The 21,738-nt window shown below is 38.2% G+C and overlaps 1 protein-coding gene across 2 annotated transcripts in view; it reads left to right on the top strand.

The window, feature by feature from the left end:
* Positions 1 to 21,738, top strand: part of PJA2 (praja ring finger ubiquitin ligase 2) — a 362,138-nt gene that overhangs the window by 266,766 nt on the left and 73,634 nt on the right. The window contains exon 1 of one of the 2 annotated variants that reach the window (XM_068535710.1): positions 17,647 to 17,771. The exons of the other annotated variant lie outside the window; for it this stretch is intronic. The gene's annotated coding sequence lies outside the window, so the exon portion shown is untranslated. Of the gene's footprint in view, positions 1 to 17,646; positions 17,772 to 21,738 lie in introns of those variants that run through there. 2 annotated transcript variants of the gene reach the window in all.

Here is a 21,738-nt window from a genome sequence, read left to right as displayed (position 1 = left end):
AAGGATACTTAGAAGGAGTTATAGCTGATGTGGGAAATTAGCAAACTTAAAAGAGCTTCAGACATACTTGGTATTCAGCAAGCTAGATATTAGAAGTACGAAAAGCATAAGTAAGATACGGAACTGAAAAAAGATAATTGAAAGCTCTATATAAATGCTAAGCAATAGAAATATACTTTGAGCCACATATATAATTTTAAATATTATAGTACCCAAAGTAAAAAGAAACAGTGAAGTTAATTTTGATATATTTAAATTAACCCAACACATATCTGAAATACTAATATTTCAGTAAGTAATCAATATAAAAATTTTAATGAGTTTTCTTTTTGTACTAAATCTTTACACTCTGGTGTGTATTTTATACTTACAGCCATCTTAGTTCAGACTGGCTACATTTCATGTGCTCAGTAGCCACATGTAGCTAATGGCTACTATATTGCACAATGTAGCTCTATATGAAATTCCATGGGGAAAAGTGAACAGTCAAGTGTCCATCTCCAAGACAGAATAGTTAAATGTGCTTTCACTCCCCTGAAGAAACTGAATGGCCCTGGAGCAATATTTTGGCATTTTAATATCTGTGATTCTCACAGCAAAAGAGCTTCCTCCGCTTAAAGACAAATAAAAGGCTGTCTTCCAGTCAACAAGCCCCATTCATATTCACAGAACTTACAATTTACTTATTTTCAAATCAGAACACAAATCAAGGGTCATCATATATGTAAAGAAAGCTTGTAATAAAAGGGAGAGGAATATTGAGATTAAAAAATACTATAAATAACATTGAAGGAAACATAACAGAAGGGAGCTTTAAAAAAATAAAAGAAACCTTTAATTAGAATTTTTGGGGTCAGCAAGATGGCAGAATAGGAGTTTTCTATCATCATTTCCCCCACAGAACATTGATTCTGACAACCACCCATGGATAAGAGCACCTTTGTGGGAGTCCAGGAGTCCAGTGGAGAAGTTTCAGCACACCATTGGAACAAAAAAATCCAAGAATAGGTGTATTGAAGAAGGTACGAAGAATAGTTTCACTGTACCCATGATACCCCTTCCCCAAGGCAGCACAGCTCAGTGCTGAGAGAGGTCCCTTTAACCAACAATTTCTCCCACAGGGGAAAGTGAGAGCACAGTGAATGAGTACCCACAAAAATGAGACAAATAGATGTATCTATCTATGGAATATTATTCTACCTTTTAAAAAATTGCCATTTATACATGTGTGAACCTGGAGGACATTATTCTAAGTGAACTAAACTAGACACAGAAAGACAAATACTGCATGATCTCACTTACTTGTGGAATTTCAAAAAGTCAACTCATAGTAACAGAAAGTAGGATGGTGGCAGGGTGAGAGAATAGGGGAGATGTTGATCATAGATACAAACTTTCAGTTATAATATAAACAAGTTCTAGAGGCCTGATAAATAGACCTAATATAATATATGGTGTCTATAGTTAATAATTATGTATTGTATATTTGAAATTTGCTAAGAGGGTATATTTCAAGTGTTCACACACACACATAAAGTAACTGTATGATGTGATTACTATGCTAATTAGCTTGATTGTGGTAATCACTCCAAAATGTATATGTATAGCAAGACATCAGAATGTATACCTTAAATATATACAATTTTTATTTGTCAATCATACTTCAGTAAAGCTGAGTGGGGTGGAATTAATCTTTGGAAAGATTCAGGAAAAGATTACATCCAAAAAATAAGAGCAGTATGGCATAAAAAAGGAAAAAATCTTAGAAATAAAAAATATGAAGGCTGAAAAAATAATTCAATAGGAGGAATTAACATTTACAAACTCTTAGAAAGCTGAAGAAAATTTTAGAGGATGAAAGAGTGAGAGCAAAGAATTGAAAGATATCTAGAGAGAGAGCAAAGAAAAGAGAGTGAAGGAAATTATCAATTATAATAATATTTTTAAAAATTTCCCTGTGCTCAGATTTAAGTCTTCATACCAAAACTTACCCAGTGCCTAGCACGTGAATCAAAATAGACCCACAATTTAGAACAAATTGTTGTAAAAGTTTAGAACACAAAAGATAAGGGAGATCTTATCTAAAAAAAAAGTGCTAAAAGCTTCCAGAGAGGATAAACTACAGGTCACCTACTATATCATTTAGAAACAGTTTCAGAAAACTGAAATCCACTCTAGTAAAATTTATTATATGATAAAAAAATGGCTGGGAGGAAGGGCTGATGAAATAGGCTCTGATTTGGGCATCCAAGAACTATCCACAAAGTCACACTGAAAAGCTGGACCACCAAAAGAACTTCTGCCCTTGCCATGAACAGAAAAACAGAGTATCAGGAGGTCTTTGGCAATTCAAAGAAATGATCACCTTAGTTCCCAGCTCCAGAACTGCATCATCTCCACCACAATCGACACCAACAAAATGGATATCTCACCTCCTAACTCTGGACTGCCACAAAACTTAAGAGCAGACACCAGGATCTCGGCCACAGCTGCTAGAGATAATTCCAATTCTTCCAACCTGGGCTTACAGCAGAAATAAACAGAACAGTAGAAGGGTAGCATTGACTTGTGAGATTCACTTTCACCTTACAAATCTCACATGAGTGCATGTAATTGGCAGAACCTAAATCATATCTGGAAACTTAGCAGCAATAGAATCAAAGAAGGAGAGTTCTTAACTTTCCAGTTTTCAGATATCTCAGAAGGTTGTAAGGAAAGCTGAAGAGGTCAATAATCATTGTCTGTCATACTCCAGCCCCAACTCTCTTCTTTTCATACTTAAACTTTCACACAAAAACAGCTACCATATAACTGCATTTAGTCTTTCTAGGAAAGAGAACCAAAGTCTTATCGGTCACTGCACCCACTTCTCAAAACAATATTGATGTTTTGAAACCCAATGGTTCTCAAATCCTAGCCTGCATTTGATTCACCTGGAGGGCTCATTAAACACAGAGTGCTGAACCTTAACCTCAATGTTTCTGATTCAGTAAGTGTGGGATACAGCTTGAAATTTTGCATTTTCAACAAGTTCCTAGGTGATGCTCTTGCACTTGTGCGGGTTCAATAGGTTGAGAACCACAGGTGTAAGTTTTCGTTTTTTTTTTTTTTAGGTCTTAAAGCAACATTCATATTTGCTCATAATAGTTTTTTTAAATTTTATTTTATTTACTTTTTTATACAGTAGGTCCTTATTAGTCATCAATTTTATACACATCAGTGTATACATGTCAATCCCAATTGCCCAATTCATCACACCACCATCCCCACCCGACCATGGCTTTCCACCCTTGGTGTCCATATGTTTGTTCTCTACATCTGTGTCTCAACTTCTACCCTGCAAACCAGTTCATCTGTATCATTTTTCTATGTTCCGCATACATGCGTTAATATACGATATTTGTTTTTCTCTTTCTGACTTACTTCACTCTGTATGACAGTCTCCAGATCCATCCACGTCTCAACAAATGACCCAATTTCGTTCCTTTTTATGGCTGAGTAATATGCCGTTGTATATATGTACCACAACTTCTTTATCCATTCATCTGTCAATGGGCATTTAGGTTGCTTCCATGACCTGGCTACTGTAAATAGTGCTGCAATGAACATTGGGGTGCATGTGTCTTTTTGAATTATGGTTTTCTGTGGGTATATGCCCAGTAGTGGGATTGCTGGATCATATGGTAATTCTATTTTTAGTTTTTTAAGGAACCTCCATACTGTTCTCCATAGTGGCTGTACCAATTTACATTCCCACCAACAGTGCAAGAGGGTTCCCTTTTCTCCACACCCTCTCCAGCATTTGTTGTTTGTAGATTTTCTGATGATGCCCATTCTAACAGGTGTGAGGTGATACCTCATTGTAGTTTTGATTTGCATTTCTCTAGTAATTAGTGATGTTGAGCAGCTTTTCAGGTGCTTCTTGGCCATCTGTATGTCTTCTTTGGAGAAATGTCTATTTAGGTGTTCTGCCCATTTTTGGATTGGGTTGTTTGTTTTTTTAATATTGAGCTGCATGAGCTGTTTATATATTTTGGAGATTAATCCTTTGTCCATTTATTTGTTTGCAAATATTTTCTCCCATGCTGAGTGTTGTCTTTTCGTCTTGCTTATGGTTTCCTTTGCTGTGCAAAAGCTTTGAAGTTTCATTGGGTCCCATTTGTTTATTTTTGTTTTTATTTCCATTACTCTAGGACATGGATCAAAAAAGATCTTGCTGTGATTTATGTCAAAGAGTGTTCTTCCTATGTTTTCCTCTAAGAGTTTTATAGTGTCCGGTCTTACATTTAGGTCTTGAATCCATTTTCAGTTTATTTTTGTGTATGGTGTTAGGGAGTGTTCTAATTTCATTCTTTTACATGTAGCTGTCCAGTTTTCCCAGCACCACTTATTGAAGAGACTGTCTTTTCTCCATTGTATATCCTTGCCTCCTTTGTCATAGATTAGTTGACCATAGGTGCGTGGGTTTATCTCTGGGCTTTCTATCTTGTTCCATTGATCTATGTTTCTGTTTTTGTGCCAGAACCATATTGTCTTGATTACTGTAGCTTTGTTGTATAGTCTGAAGTCAGGGAATCTGATTCCTCCAGCTCCGTTTTTTTCCCTCAAGACTGCTTTGGCTATTCGGGGTCTTTTGTGTCTCCATACAAATTTTAAGATTTTTTGTTCTAGTTCTGTAAAAAATGCCATCGGTAATTTGATAGGGATTGCATTGAATCTGTAGATTGCTTGAGGTAGTAGAGTCATTTTCACAATATTGGTTCTTCCACTCCAAGAAAATGGTATATCTCTCCATCTGTTTATGTCATCTTTAATTTCTTTCATCAGTGTCTTACAGTTTTCTGCATACAGGTCTTTTGTCTCCCTAGGTAGGTTTATTCCTAGGTATTTTATTCTTTTTGTTGCAATGGTAAATGGGAGTGTTTCCATAATTTCTCTTTCAGATTTTTCATCATTAGTGTATAGGAATGCAAGAGATTTCTGTGCATTAATTTGGTATCCTGCAACTTTACCAAATTCATTGATTAGCTCTAGTAGTTTTCTGGTGGCATTTTTAGGATTCTCTATGTATCGTATTATGTCATCTGCAAACAGTAACAGTTTTACTTCTTCTTTTCCAATTTGTATTCCTTTTATTTCTTTTTCTTCTCTGATTGCCATGGCTAAGACTTCCAAAACTATGTTGAATAATAGCGGTGAGAGTGGACATCCTTGTCTTGTTCCTCATCTTAGAGGAAAGGCTTTCAGTTTTTCACCATTGAGAATGATGTTTGCTGTGGGTTTGTCATATATGGCCTTTATTATGTTGAGGTAAGTTCCCTCTATGCCCACTTTCTGGAGAGTTTTTATCTTAAATGGGTGTTGAATTTTGTCAAAAGCTTTTTCTGCAACTATTGAGATGATCATATGGTTTTTATTCTTCAATATGTTAATATGGTGTATCACATTGCTTGATTTGCATATATTGAAGAATCCTTGCATCCCTGGGATAAATCCCACTTGGTCATGGTGTATGATCCTTTTAATGTGTTGTTGGTTTCTGTTTGATAGTATTTTGTTGAGGATTTTTGCATCTATATTCATCAGTGATATTGGTCAGTAATTTTCTTTTTTTGTAGTATCTTTGTCTGGTTTTGGTATCAGGGTGATGGTGGCCTCATAGAATGAGTTTGGGAGTGTTCCTTCCTCTGTAATTTTTTGGAAGAGTTTGAGAAGGATGGGTGTTAGCTCTTCTCTAAATGTTTGATTGAATTCACCTGTGAAGCCATCTGGTCCTGGACTTTCGTTTGTTGGAAGATTTTTAATCTTTACCTGTGATTGGTCTGTTCATATTTTCTATTTCTTCCTGGTCCAGTCTTGGAAGGTTATACCTTTCTAAGAATTTGTCCATTTCTTCCAGGTTGTCCATTTTATTGGCCTAGTGTTGCTTGCAGTAGTCTCTTAGGATGCTTTGTATTTCTGCAGTGTGTGTTGTAACTTCTCCTTTTTCATTTCTAATTTTATTGATTTGAATCCTCTCTCTCTTTTTCTTGATGAGTCTGGCTAATGGTTTATCAATTTTGTTTATCTTCTCGAAGAACCAGGTTTTAGTTTTATTGATCTTTGCTATTGTTTTCTTTATTTCTATTTCATTTATTTTTGCTCTGATCTTTATGATTTCTTTCCTTCTATTAACTTTGGGTTTTGTTTCTTCTTCTTTCTCTAGTTCCTTTAGGTGTAAGGTTAGGTTGTTTACTTGAGATTTTTCTTGTTTCTTGAGGTAGGCTTGTATAGCTATAAACTTCCCTCTTAGAACTGCTTTTGCTGCAGCCCATAGGTTTTGGATCATCGTGTTTTCATTGTCATTTGTCTCTAGGTATTTTTGAATTTCCTCTTTGATTTCTTCAGTGATCTCTTGGTTATTTAGTAACGTATTGTTTAGCCTCCATGTGTTTGTGTTTTTTTCGTTTTTTTCCCTGTAATTCATTTCTAATCTCATAGCATTGTGGTCAGAAAAGATGCTTGATATGATTTCAATTTTCTTAAATTTTCTGAGGCTTGATTTGTGATCCAAGATGTGATCTATCCTGGAGAATGTTCTGTGCGCACTTGAGAAGAAAGTGTAATCTGCTGTTTTTGGATGGAATGTCCTATAAATATCAATTAAATCTATCTGGTCTATTGTGTCATTTAAAGCTTCCGTTTCCTTATTTATTTTCATTTTGGATGATCTGTCCATTGGTGTAAGTGAGGTGTTAAAGTCCCCCACTATTATTGTGTTACTGTACATTTCCTCTTTTATAGCTGTTAGCAGTTGCCTTATGTATTGAAGTGCGCCTATGTTGGGTGCATATATATTTATAATTGTTATATCTTCTTCTTGGATCGATCCCTTGATCATTATGCAGTGTTCTTCCTTGTCTCTTGTAACATTCTTTATTTTAAAGTCTATTTTATCTGATATGAGTATTGCTACTCCAGCTTTCTTATGATTTCCATTTGCATGGAATATCCTTTTCCATCCCCTCACTTTCAGTCTGTATGTGTCCCTAGGTCTGAAGTGCGTCTCTTGTAGACAGCATATATATGGGTCTTGTTTTTGTATCCATTCAGCAAGACTGTGTCTTTTGGTTAGAGCATTTAATCCTTTCACGTTTAAGGTAATTATCTCTATGTATGTTCCTATGACCATTTTCTTAATTGTTTTGGGTTTGTTTTTGTAGGTCCTTTTCTTCTCTTGTGTTTCCACTTAGAGAAGTTCCTTTAGCATTTGTTGTAGAGCTGGTTTGGTGGTGCTGAATCCTCTTAGCTTTTGCTTGTCTGTAAAGCTTTTGATTTCTCCATCGAATCTGAATGAGATCCTTGCTGGGTAGAGTAATCTTGGTTGTAGGTTCTTCCCTTTCATCACTTTAAGTATAGCATGCCACTCCCTTCTGGCTTGTAGAGTTTCTGCTGAGAAATCAGCTGTTAACCTTATGGGAGTTCCCTTGTATGTTATTTGTCGTTTTTCCCTTGCTGCTTTCAATAATTTTTCTTTCTCTTTTATTTTTGCCACTTTGATTACTATGTGTCACGGCATGTTTCTCCTTGGGTTTATCCTGTATGGGGCTCTCTGAGCTTCCTGGACTTGGGTGGCTATTTCCTTTCCCATGTTAGGGAATTTTTCGACTATAATGTCTTCAAATATTTTCTCGGGTCCTTTCTCTCTCTCTTCTCCTTCTGGGACCCCTATAATGCGAATGTTGTTGCGTTTAATGTTGTCCCAGAGGTCTCTTAGGCTGTCTTCATTTCTTTTCATTCTTTTTTCTTTATTCTGTTCCGCAGCTGTGAATTTCACCATTCTGTCTTCCAGGTTACTTATCCGTTCTTCTGCCTCAGTTATTCTGCTATTGATTCCTTCCAGTGTAGTTTTCATTTCAGTTATTGTATTGTTCATCTCTGGTTTTCTGTTCTTTAATTCTTCTAGGTCATTGTTAAGCATTTCTTGTATCTTCTCGATCTTTGCCTCCATTCTTTTTCCGAGGTCCTGGATTATCTTCACTATCATTATTCTGAATTCTTTTTCTGGAAGGTTGCCTATCTCCACTTCATTTAGTTGTTTTTCTGGGATTTTATCTTGTTCCTTTATCTGGTACATAGCCCTCTGCCTTTTCATCTTGCCTATCTTTCTGTGAATGTGGTTTTTGTTCCACAGGCTGCAGGACTGTAGTTCTTCTTGCTTCTGCTGTCTGCCCTCTCCAGGTGTAAGATTTAGAATAAATTGTGTCACAGGCTGTAATTGGTATAGTATTTGTAACCTCTTTTTCAACTACCTATTTCATGTTTCTTTTGCCCTGTTGGTGGTCAAAGTTCTTTTTAACTGTTCGGTGGGGAGTCTCGGAACAAATTTGGAACACATGTTTGTAGATGACTCAGGCTCTTCCAGGATGGGTGATTGAATTACAGTATAAAGAAGTACCTCTCCCCCATCCCCTTTCTCTCCCAGCATTAGGTGGTCCTTATGTATACAGGAAATATCAACAGACTTCTCTTGAGTTACTCCATAACATTTTAGGCTTTATCTGTTACATTATCTAGTTTTGCTTAATTAATACAAGATTTCTTATAACAAAATATTGTAAATACATGGCACTGACCTAGCAGTTGGTCAGCAGATGGTAAAGTATCTGATAGCAGATGCTAGAAAAATGGAGATCCATGCTATGCAGTCTCAAAGCATTTGGTTAAAAAAGAGCTATCACTGTGGTAATTTGGGAGGCAGATAAGGTGCCTGCAGAGTCTACAAAATTTTGAAAACAGAATGTCAGACGTGTGTGCTGTTGCCACCGACAGTTTATCAAAGTATAAGATGAAAGAGATGAGCTCAGGCAAGAAATGGTTGTATGTAAATAGGAATAGAGAAATTCAGAAGTTTGGAGCTGCAAATTACTGGAAAAGTGGACTTCCACTCTAAGCTGTGAGATAAAAGACTGAGAAAGGTTTTGATCAATACGGGCCAATTAAGACTAATCTTTAGTCTTTCCCACCCAAGCCTGATGGCCTCAAGGTAATCACCATTAAATGGAAATAGAGAGGCATGGAGGTTAGAAAGCAAAGAATTAAACAAGACTTAGGAGTAAAATCTGGGAAAGAAGTCTTGATATGGCTAATATCACCTAAGACTGCATGGAAGAAAAAATGTCAAAAGTTTAAGATTTGAAAGGAATTTTATTGATAAAGAACCATGATTCTAGATGGTTCATGACTAAAAATGCGTTTCCTTGTTCAGACTTTAAAACAGTCATCTGGTGTACTTCTGGTTGCAACCACAATTGATATACGTCCATCAGACTAACCTTCCCACTGAAAGTAATTATAAAAACGGGGAAAATATATAAAACAATGTTTGAAGGCATTGAAGAGGTACCAATACAGGTAGGACTTAAGAGCCTATGATTCTTGAGAGAAGTGAAACATATGGGAAGCTTCACATTCATCCTGGATTTTTCCTTGAGAGCATTTACCATATTGTGGTGCCAAGTACTAGAGTTCAAGCCAAAAGTGGCATTCTTAGTACACAAGGAGACAAGAAGTCAGAAGACAGAGGGCTGTACATAAATGATATTATTACCAACGGTTTACACAATCCAGAATCAGCATTCCAGGAAAATAAGATGGGTGTTTTCAGTAAAAAAAAAAAAAAAAGGTGTGAAGAATGGAAATGCATTTTGTTAAAGGGGAAAATGCTAGTTTTGTCCTAGAGCTGGTTGTTTCTGAATGGAAAAGAAAATAGGGGACGGATTAATATGGATACAGAAAGTTATGCAAGGTTTGTGGAAGAGGAACACTGAGGGAGTTTTGTGCTTGGTCAGGATTGGCTAAGATAAGGTTGAATTTAATTAAGAAAATGGATTTAAAGGTAAAGTGTTACTAAACCTGAATTTTGTTTTCTCTCTAAGAGGACAAAGTTTTCTTAAAATATTGAACTGCTTTTGATTAATAGGTTGTGTGAGTTTCTTTGTATTTAAGTGATTTATTACAACTTTTGAGATCTTTTATTGTCACTTTGGTTGCTTGAATGCATATTGTTTCACATCAACTTAAGATCCTATTTGACCAGGTGTTTTAAAACTTCTTGATATTTTTGACAAATTCCCAAACGCCAAATTTTAAATAAAGTTCATTTGACTTCTAGCTAACTTTGAGGTTTTCCAAAGGGTCCCTGAAACACCTCAAAATATTTGTTTTTTCTCTATCTCAGAGAGTAATATTAAAGTAATTAAGCTTATTTGGTATGTTGAATTACAAGGGAAACATTATTGAATGAGTGGTGATAAAACTTCTTTGGTTGTATTATGTGGGTAGATGTTACTAACATAGATATTCTAGAAATTATATGGAGCTCCTAAAATTCTGGTATGTCTTGGTAAAATGTTATCAGTCATATTTCTAGTAATTATCTTAAATTGCTATATGTCATAGCAGTAGCCAAGTTTCTTTTCAATTGCATTGTAATCAGTTCTTTAACCTCGACTTTTTAAGTCTTTTGTCATTTATTGTTGTACTCTGATGCTTTTTCAAAAATGCTTTATCTTCAAGAAGATTCATAGAAATGACTTTTTGATAAGTACAGGTTTCTGATAACTGTCAGATCATACCACTGAACTGGGTAAGGAATTAAAGAATTCTAATGGAAAACCTGATGACTTCAAAAAACTATTAACAGAAGATTAAGATCAAGGATAAGTTACATAGGACTGAACAAACTTATGAGTATGGTTATAATTTTTCTTTCTGTCTGAAATATCACTGTTTTTTAACCTGTGTTTTCCAGATATAAGGAAAGCTTTAAATTATACCTCAGTAAGTAGAACTGAAACATTTATCTTTCCTCTCTACCTGATCCCTCCAGAATTTGGAAACTCTTAAGTTCCCAGAAGCTTTCTCAGGCATAAGGAAGGCCAATTTCTAAAAGGTGCCAGAATCTCAAGGTATTTGGTAACCTCCAGAAGAGAAGAATTCACCCAAATCCATCACCCAAATCTGTAGATATCACAAGTGGAATCTATGACACACCCCTGGTGTGGCTTTCCTGGCCTTGAGAGTTTTTGTTTTTTGTTTTTTTAAAGTTCAATCTGAGATTACTTATGAAAGGTTCCAGCACAACCAGTTTGAAAAAGCCTATGTCATCAATTAACCAGACTTATTTTGCAAACAGATTAGTCTTAATTTGGCTGTATTTGGTAGAAATGAGGGTAATTTTAGGGAGAAAAAGATTATGTTTTAGTGAATATTAAATTCTAGTTTTGTTAATTGAGATCTGTATTTACTGGCTAAGACTCACTTTCTAGATAGCTCCTTGTAAAGTTTAGTTATTAAAAGGACACTCTAAGTTTGTTTCTGAAGCTTATCACAGTGATCTAACTTTGGCTGAAAGTCGGATTCACCATGACCTGCAACCAGGAGATTATGCATACTGGAAAAGATTTCACATAAAGGACTCTTTACAGCCACCTTGGAAGAAACCATCTCAGGCCTCTCCTGGATGAACTGCAACTCCTGTTTTTGACACTTGACTACAACTAAGACCAGCACTACCAGGGATGAGAAGAAGATGACATCTGAAGTATACAGCTAACCCAGGACACCAGACTAGGCCTGTATACTGATTACTTTGACAATTGCTCATGCTTTTGCTTATAAACCAAATGTATTTCTTCTTTGTGCTCAATCTATGCAAGTTTCAAAAACTAATCAAATTGCTGGGTTTATGGCCAATTACCTATGTCCATTACTCCCTGTTTGCCTTGGTGGATTTCTCCTCTCCAGGGTTCTAACTGGATGGCTCTTAGAAATTTTTATTTTAAAGGAAAGAACTCTAGCACCACTCAAGCTAATGTTACCACCAATATCACTGAGACCCTCGTACCCAGTCAATTAATAATGCCTATTCTGACCCTGGCCATAAATACTCATTTTTATTAGATATTGAATATTGGGTGGCTCCTAACAGGACCTAATGGATTTCTGGAACAAGTTTATGACCTTGGCTGTCTCCAGGTTGCTTAGGAAGGTATGTAAGTGGTGAAACAGCTCCTGCCAATCTGCCAATCTGCCTTTAATGCAGGCACATGGGGCTTGATCAGTTTTCCAATCATCAAAAGAAGGGTATGATCATTTGATCTCAATATTTGTTCCTTCACTTGGAATAGAAGATATCATTATTCATATAAAGGCTTTAGCAAAATTCACTCAGCAAGCTTTGAATGATAGTAATCAAACCATTAGCTGCTCAATTCGGAAGTCTCCATGATGAAAAAAGCAGTCTTACAGAATTGCATAGCCCTCAATATTTTAGCTACTTCCCAAGGGGGAACTTGTGCAGTAATATGTACTGAATACTGCATCTTTGTACCTGACGAGTCTTCAAATGTAACCAGTCTTATGACCCACAGGAAGTGTCACATTTCTGCTCTGAACAATCCTCTTCCCAGTTTAGGGGAAACATTAGGAAAATGGTTTGATTCAGGAGGATCTTGGCTTAAATCTTTGCTAATGATGTTGTTGATCCTACTGGCAATTTTAGTTACAGTTTGTGGAACTTACAAGGTAAGAGCTTCTTGCCTTTCACGCTATGTGTCACTTGCTCATACTAAGATAATGATGTCTAAATGACTTGAAACTATAGATTACACCAATAGTTCTCTATAAAATAATGGACATATACAATGCACATGTGAGAAAAATTGGCTTAAGTCTTACTGGACAACCTAGAATTGACTGTCAGTCCTTGCCAAACATTCTGCTATTATAATCCCTCAAAAAAAGAGAGAACCAGGCTATTAAGACTTGGCATCAGGACTTCCCTGGTGGCGCAGTAGTTAAGAATCTGCCTGTCAGTGCAGGGGACATGGGTTCGAGCCCTGGTCCGGGAAGATCCCACATGCTGCAGAGCAACTAAGCCCGTGCACCACAACTACTGAGCCCGCACTCTAGAGCCTGCGAGCCACAACTATTGAGCCTGCGTGCCACAACTACTGAAGCCTGCACACCTAGAGCCCGTGCTTTGCAGCAAGAGAAGCCACTGCAATGAGAAGCCCGTGCACCTCAACCAAGAGTAGCCCCTGCTCTCCACAACTAGAGAAAGCCCGTGCACAGCAACCAAGACCCAATGCAGCCAAAAATAAATAAATAAATAAATAAATCTGTTAAAAAAAAAAAAAAGACTTGGCATCAAGGGACATGATGACGCAGTGCAGGCAAGCAACCACCCCGGAAAATATTTGCTCACCTACTGCTTTCTATCGAAAGGTTAATGATCAAAAGGGGGAAATTGTGAAATAAAATTCATATTTCATGACAAGACAAGAAACATTTAACCATAAAAAAATTTTTATTCTTCTCCCTTTGGCTTCCTCTCTCCCCTCTACTGTGCATTATATATTGACCAAACCTCCCCCATCAGCAGAAATATCTGCTCAACCATAAAGAGCAACATTTTCCTGACATCAACGAGACAACTCCTTAAAAGATAACATTGCTTCTTGATCTTGTAAGGGACCACAATGATGCTTAGATATGGATTATGTAAACCGTCAATAATACATCATTTAATGCACAGCCCTGTCTCAAAAAGCTTATATAACTGTGCCTTGAATTGTAATGGGCGGAGTATTCTCAGAGCTTTCTGAGTTGCTGTTCCCTGGGTTATAATCCTCAATTTGTCTTGAATAAAATTTTCCATTTCTTTCTTATATTGACTGATTAATTTTTCATCAGCAGTGGTGTGTGGCCATTGATGATTCCATTTGGTTAGCTTCATGCTCATCTAATGATTAGACAGAGATTTCCTTAGATGCCTTGAATCAGTATGTCTCCCAGGGTTTGCTGAGGGTATGTGTGTGTGTGTGTTTTGGGCAGGTCTTCAACACCAAGCCAGACAGTTGACAGTTCTCCCTTAGCCTTCACTTCTTGCTTATGCAAGGCCTCAAGGTCAGCCTTAGGTGAATGTTTAGGGCCTTCTCAGGTCTTTCCTGAGCTTACGCACTGCTTAGCACAGCCCTGGGCATGTGTGTGAGTTTCTGGATTCTCATGAATATGTTGGAGCTTACAAAGTTCCTACAGACAAATCTCTAGCTTTTCCTTTTAAACTTTTTGGTTAACCTATTGTCTGCCCCAACCTGTTTCCACTGCCTAAGGTGTGGCAAAGTTAATCAATGCCCTTTCATTGTGTTATTTTTGTTTGTTTGTTTGCTTGTTTGTGTTTTTTTTTTGTTGCTGTCTCTTTGTTTTGTTTTGTTTTTTACAAACACTTCTGGGGAAAAGGCTTTTCCCCAGAAAACCACTGGTTTGGCTCTGAATCAAATCAAATTAGGATAGGCTTGCAAGTGAGATCTTCTGGGGAACCACCAGATAGGTTAAATGATGACTCTTCTCTTGGAATTAGGCTTTGGAGGAGTTCCAGCCTCATTCTGCCTTGTCTGGTATCTGCCAAGCTGCTCCTGTTCACCATGATTGTCAACTATTGTTTTTCAGTGCTATAGTGGATTTGGAGATGATGGGCTTAGATTATAACAAGCCAAAACATTACAAACCTTGCTCTTCTTACTGAGATTCAGCTGTTTTCTTGAATAAATGCTTCCTGGGTTGCTGCAAGCCCTTGATTGGTTTCCACAGTTCTGAAAAAGTTGACTCTGACAATTTTGCCAGTTTTCTCATTGCTTTTATGGAGAAAAGAATTTTCAGAGGTGTTTACATCTCCAGTTTTGCTGATGTCACTCTAAGGATATAATTTGAATTCAGGTCCTCTCACTCCTTTACCAATCCTCCTTCTGTTACATCTGTGGTTCTCCAACTTTGCGTGCATCAGAATCACCTCAAAGGCTTGCTAAGATACAGGTCGCTTGGCTCCACACCTAGAGTTTCCAATTCAGGTCTGAGGTTGGACCTACCTGAGAATTTGCATTTTAAAAAAGTTCCCAGGTAATGCTGATGCTGTTGGTATGGGGATCACTCTTTAAGAACTACTGCATTACATCCTGTGGTACCTTCAACTCATTGCCTTAGGGAGTGTTTCCCACCTCTGAAATCAATAATAATACATATGTCATTAATACGTATCTCTCTATATATATGTAATAATATAATACATAAGCCACTATAAATATGTATTTAGTACTAAATACATGCTAGGTATGATATGTTTCACATTTATTAGGTTATTTAGTCTATAGTACAACAGCTCATGTGTAGGCTTTATTACTTTCCACATATTTAAACTGGAAATTGAGGCCAGAGGTGTAAGAGTCCAGAGGCACTCAGCAATAAATGCGGGAGCTAGTATGAGAGTATAGTCTTTTGATTCTGGAATACATGCTATAAGCCTCCACAAGAGTGTTTCTCAAAGAGTAACATAGATCACTGCTGATGCCTTGGATAACTTTAGTTGGGACATGCATGCAGGATTAAAAACAATGACTCACATAAGTGAGAGAGTGATTCCTATTTTGGTTCTATTTTTCTATCCTTTGATTACATCATGATAAAAATGCCATTTGCCTACCTGCTTTTTAAATGTTTCTAGTGCTTGGTAACCCTCCCTTTTTACAGGGAGTAGTCTTTAGGCTGAGAGACCTTAGTAGAAAACATACTCTCTATCCCCAGAATTTTAAAACATTGTTTTATGTTCACTTTTCTTTCAGTTACTTTCAACTTAGGAGAGGGGATACAGGTTTTCCATTAATAGTAATTTATAAAGGTTTTACTCTTTTTTTTAACAATTTTTATTTATTTATTTATTTATGGCTGTGTTGCGTCTTCGTTTCTGTGCGAGGGCTTTCTCTAGTTGCAGCAAGCGGGGGCCACTCTTCATTGCGGTGCGCGGGCCTCTCACTGTCGCGGCCTCTCTTGTTGGGGAGCACAGGCTCCAGACGCGCAGGCTCAGCAATCGTGGCTCACAGGCCTAGTCGCCCCGCGGCATGTGGGATCTTCCCAGAGCAGGGCTCGAACCCGTATCCCCTGCATTGGCAGGTAGATTCTCAACCACTGCGCCACCAGGGAAGCCCAAAGGTTTTACTCTTAAAGAAATAAAGGAAAGACACATTTATTTAAAGAAAATAATAAATACTACTGCGAGTGGTATACACAGATATGGTATGAAAGAGATTAAAATTTGGGGAAACCCTGCCCCAACAAACTGGCTAGTGTACCCAATTCAATCAATATGCAACAACCTAAAAGGAGATCAAGGAAATGTGATTAAAGTATCAATTCTCTTTCAAAGAAGGAGAGACTTGGATGGAGAAAGAGCCACAACTTCTAGAGCAACATGTGTAAAGCAGAGAAATAGCAAGTGCGAAATGGTTTCTGGGTAAGAAATGTACTACAGGAGTGGGCTGAGAGTTAGTTTGGCTTCACAAAATGTCAAGCAAATTCTCATAGTCCAAGTTTTATAGGAGATCTGGGATAATTTGTTTTCATCAACAGCAAAAAAATTAGTCTTGGTTCACTGGCAGGAGATTTCGCAGTTGCCAGGGACAGCACAAGAAATGGGGTTCTTAACTCTTGGCGGAGGGGATGCGATAAATGTATCTTGGGCATTGGGCATGTGTGCGGAGGGGGTGAAGAGAGTTGGGGGTAAGATGGGAGGAGAGTGGTAATCAGAGAAGCGGACACGTTCAGGATGAAAAAGAGGACCTATGCAGGACGAAGAAGCAATTTAGCATCAGTGACATGACTGACTAAACTGTTATCCTTGTTTAAATTAAGCAAGGTATCCAGGGACTACAGCTGTTGTATTTATTTTGGTTGCATGTGATGTTACTTCCCGGCTTGACAGCCCATCAGCCCCAAGGTGCAACTGGAAGGCTCTGGTCAGGCCGTGGCTATACAGAGGAAACGCAGGCATCCCCTATAACCCGCCCCCACCCCAAAAGAATCAGAAAAGTGGGGGCAGGCGACTGACTGGGGGACTGCGGAGTGGGAGGGGAGAAGGCACTATATAGTGCGCAGGCAAGGTGGGCAGGGAGGAAGACCTGCCCTTCTTCCGTCTGCTATTTTCTCTTGGCCCACCCATATCTGAACTGCAAAGGTTTGAACTTTATGCCAGGAGACCCTAATCTTGTTAGTTAGGTTTCCAGTCAAATTAGTATTGATTCTAACGCCTCCATCTTGGTTGTTGCTGTTGGAATTTCTGAGAGTCTAGCTGCGCCAGTTCTTCCTTTAGCTCTCCACACCCCCTTCCCTTTCCCTGAGACCCCGCCCTTTTCTCCCAGCCCAAACCACAAAAGGCCTGCTGTTCCAGCCCTAGCATGGTGCCCCGCCCCCCCTCAAACGTCGCAGTGCTGCAGGGGAAGGAGGCGGGGCCAGGCAGGGGTGGGTTTCGTCCTTCCGCTCTACGGCCAATCGGTGAACTTCCCCCTGGGCGAGGAAGGGGGACCAGGGTGTAAAGACAGTCCAAGTATTTTTCCCTTTTTCTGCCACGTCCCAACCATTGACGTAAGCCCACTCCTCAGGTTCCGATTGGGTATGTGGAGTTTTTCCTCAGAGGTCCTTTAAGCCTATTGGCCGACTCTGCTTTAGGGGCGGGGCTTGCGTTCCCTCCTCCTTCTCCTCTACCGCGGCGCAAGGGGCGGGACGCGCCGCGGCCGCTTCTGCTTCCGCCGCCGGCGCCGCCGCCGCCGCTGCCGCCGCAGCCGCCGCCGCCGCCAGCCGCTGCGCGTTCGGCGGGGGAGGAGTCGGAGGCGGAGAAGAAGGCGGTGGCGGCGGGTGGAGGTTCTAGCGCTGTTCTCGCTCCGGAGCCGCTGCACAGTTCGGTGAGGGGATTTGTTTTTTTTTTTTTTTAAATATGGCTTGTTTTCGTGTTGGGAAGGTGAGGGACAAGGCGAGGAAACTGCTGCCTTCACCTCCTCCGTTTCTTAATTTCTGTCCTCGAGAAGGAGTGGGGCCTGTCCCTGGCCCGCCGCGCCGGCCATGGTGGGTGGGGTTGATGGCTGGGAGAGGCCTTCTTCGCCTTCTGGGCCCTGTCCAGCCCGAACCTGGGGCCACGCTCTTGTCGGTGGCCGCAGCGCCCGCTGCCTCCGGCGATGGCATAGATTGGTATCGGGGTCTCCACCGGCCGCTCTTTCTCGCTGCCTCTTCTGCTGTCCTTGGTGCCTTGGCCAAGGACCCCGCTGCCTTTCTCCCTACAATCGCGACTGTTAGAAGAGTGTGTCCCCTACTAACACCTCTCACCCGCCCTCTCTGCCCATTTCCAGTCACCCTGTGTAGAGCTGATCCATCTTACGCCACAGGCCTGCATCAGCACCCCTTCCCCGAAAAACCTTCCGTTGCCGTCGCTCTACTGACTGTATTTGCATTTTTCCCGATTGTCACCGAGGCTCTGTCACGCAGACACCCTGTACAGACCATAACAATCGTTCTTCTCCCGATATTAGCACCATTCCATCAATGCTTCTCCCAGTTAGCGCTGTCAGGTCAGAGCCCGCCTCTGGCGGATGCACCTTCAATTTCGGCCTCCCTGAGATTACTGCTTGTTAATCATTTTGCGCACATTCAAAATGGTGAGTTTAAAGCCGCTCAGACCAAGTTGAAGAGGGGAGGAGGTAGTCTTTTTTACTGAGAGGAAGAATCTATTTAGGAGACTTAACCTCTCCAGGCATTGTTTTTTCTTCTTCTTCTTTTTTAACATACGCATAGGCACTGCTTTGAGTCTGCTGGTTCGGGGAAGTTTATGATTTTTTTAAAGGCTTAATATGTTGTTATTTTTATCATAACTGGTAAGTTAAATTTCTTTACATTGGCAGCCACCTCTGGTGAAAACTATAGATCATTTGCAGAGTATGTAAATAAACATGAAGATAAACGTTTTAAAGATTTTTATAAACGTTTAAACTTTTTTCCCATGTCCTCTGGAATTTATCACTTTTATATGAAATAACTTTAATTTTAAAAAATTAATTAGACATACGAACTAGATGTAAAATTCAGCAATACAGAAAATGAACTTTAAGTAAAATGTGAACATTTCCTTTCATCCCCCAGTCTCATTCCAGTGTCTAGAGTTAACAGTATTGTACTTTTCTCATGTACACTTTTAAACACATATGCATACATGTAAAGTTGGGGGAGTTTGGTGGGGTATATCAAACACATTGGTATATCACTTGCTTTTTTCACTAAGTTACCTACCTTGGCCATCTTTACTTGTTAAACCTAAGTCTCCCTGATACTTTTTAAAAGCTAAATGATATTTCCATAGCTTCAATGGGCTGTAATTTACTTAACCATTCCCTTACTGAAAGACATTTGAATTAATTACTTTTTCCTATCACAAATAATGCTTTATTTGAAGCCAACTTTTACATTTATTTGTTTTTAGTTACAAACTTTAAATCTTCTTAAATTTTAAGACTTCAGACAGTATGGAAGACTGTAAGGTAAAAAGTGTACCTCCCACTTCCCCTTCTAGTTCTACCTTCATCCTAAGAGTCAGCTGTTCAGGAAACTTCCTCTTTATGTGATTATTTCTGGAGCATGGATTCCTAGAAATGGAATTGCTGGGTTAAAAAGAGAATGCATATTTAAAATTTTGATAACCATTACTCCCTCCTTATTACTCTTTTCGAAGTTATTCTTGACTCTTATGCATTTCTTCTCCAAATGAACTTTCGACTCAACTTGTAAATTAAATTAAAAATCCTCAGGTATTTTGAATGAGGTTATATTGAAATTTTAGATTAATATGGGGCAAACTGACCTTCGTGATACTGAGTCTCTCCCCTCAGAAATATATGTATGTATGGGATGTCTCTACATTTTATTCACACCTTGCTTAGGGAAAGTTTTATAGTTTTATTCCCATATGTATGACATTCCTTCTTAGTATTCCTAGCTATTTTATGATTTGATAGCTCTGGTGGATGGAAACTTTCTAGTAACATTTTTTCTCTTTTTTTCCCCCTACAGTTACACGAAAGCTTTTGAATTTTTTTCTGCTTATCATGTATCTAATCACTTTATTGAGTTGTTTATCTGAAAATACAGTTTTGTGGCTTTCTTTTAAATTTTACAATTTGTGTGTTTTTCTCATTGCTTTGTCTATTATACGTTTTATATAATGTTAAATAATAGCAGTGATAGTTCAACTTGGTGTTGTTTCAGACTTTAAGGGGATTGTTTCTGATGTTTTAGCCATCAGTTATGATGTTTGCTGAAGCTTTCTGATAAATGGAGAGTATAATAGGTTAAAATGTGTTCTTGTATTCTTAGCTTTCCAAGATGATTTTATTGTTGTTTTTCATTTCTGATGACATTTTAAAAAACCATAAATGGGTATTGAATTTTATTGATGTTTTTGATATCTTTTGAGTGGTCGTATAGGGGCATCACCAGTATTCCCTGGTTAATATTTTCCCAAGAGAGCTCTTTTTTAAAGAATCAACGTTATTGAGGATAATTTGCATACAATAAAATGTACAGCTTGGTGTGTTTTGACATGTATACACCTATGTCTCCACTACCACAATCAAGAGTAGAATATTTTCATTACCACAGTAAAGATACAGAATATTTCTGTCATCCCCAAAAGTTCCCTTCTGCCCTTTTGCAGTAAGTCACATTTTCACCCTCAGCTCTAGGAAACAGTTTGTCCTCTTTTTCTCACTATAAATGGGTTTCATTTGTTCTAGAATTTTATATAAACAGAGTTATGTAATATGTATTCTTTTGCATCCATGTTTTTTTCTTTCACTGTGACGTTTTTGAGGATAATCCATATGTTTGTATGTTTAGCTGGTTCACCACTTTTTTTGCTGAGTAGTAGTTTATGGTATTGATTTACCATAATTATTGACCATTTCACCTATATATGGATATTTGGATTGTCTCCAGTTTGGGGCTGTTATTAGTAAAGCCGCTATGAACATTCATTCATGAGTTATTGTGTGAACATATGTTTTCATTTCTCTTGGATAAATACTTAGAAATGGATTTGTTGGGTTGTATTGTAAACAAATGTTTAATTATAAGAACCTGCCAAACTGTTACCATTTTACAGTTCTAGTTGCTCTACGTTCTCATCAACACTTGGTTGTTTTATTTTTTTTAATTTTAGCCCTTCTAGTGGATATGTGGTAGTATGACACTGTATTTTAAATTTGTATTTATCTGATGATTAATGATATTGAGAATTTGTTCACGTGTTACGGGTCATTTGTATGTCTTCCTTTGTGAAGTACGTGTTCAAATCTTTTGCCCATTTTTAAACATTGAGTTGTTTGTCTTACTGAGTTGGAGGAATTCTTTATACATTTTTCTATACAAGTCCTTTGACCCACACAGATGCATATACAGAGAGTGCAGTTTGAAGCTTACCTTTTCATTTTCCTGTTTAAAATAGAGGGGCTTTTAATTTTGACTAAATTCACTTTGTCAGTTTTTCCTTTTATGATTTGTGTTTCTGTGTTCTGTTTGCTCAGTGCAAAGTTACGCATATTTCCTCTTACGTTTTCTTCTACAAATGTTATAGTTTTTATGTCAAGGTGTATCATCTATTTTGAGTTAATTTTTGTATATGGTGTGAGGTAAGGGTCAAGTTTATTTTCCCAATTCTAGCACCATTTTTGGGGAACACTTTCCTTTCCGACATTGAATTAACTTAGTCAAAAATCAATTGACCGTGTATGTGAGTCTGTTTCTGGACTGTCCCCTTGATCTTTGTATCTGTCATTTTGCCAATGCCACATTGTCATGATTATTGTTGCTTTATAGTAAGTTTTAAAA

The sequence above is a fragment of the Eschrichtius robustus genome, chromosome 2, assembly GCF_028021215.1.
Source record: "Eschrichtius robustus isolate mEscRob2 chromosome 2, mEscRob2.pri, whole genome shotgun sequence".
NCBI lineage: Eukaryota > Metazoa > Chordata > Mammalia > Artiodactyla > Eschrichtiidae > Eschrichtius > Eschrichtius robustus.
Note: the sequence above shows the minus strand (reverse complement) of the source record. Positions and strands in the feature narration are given on the sequence as shown.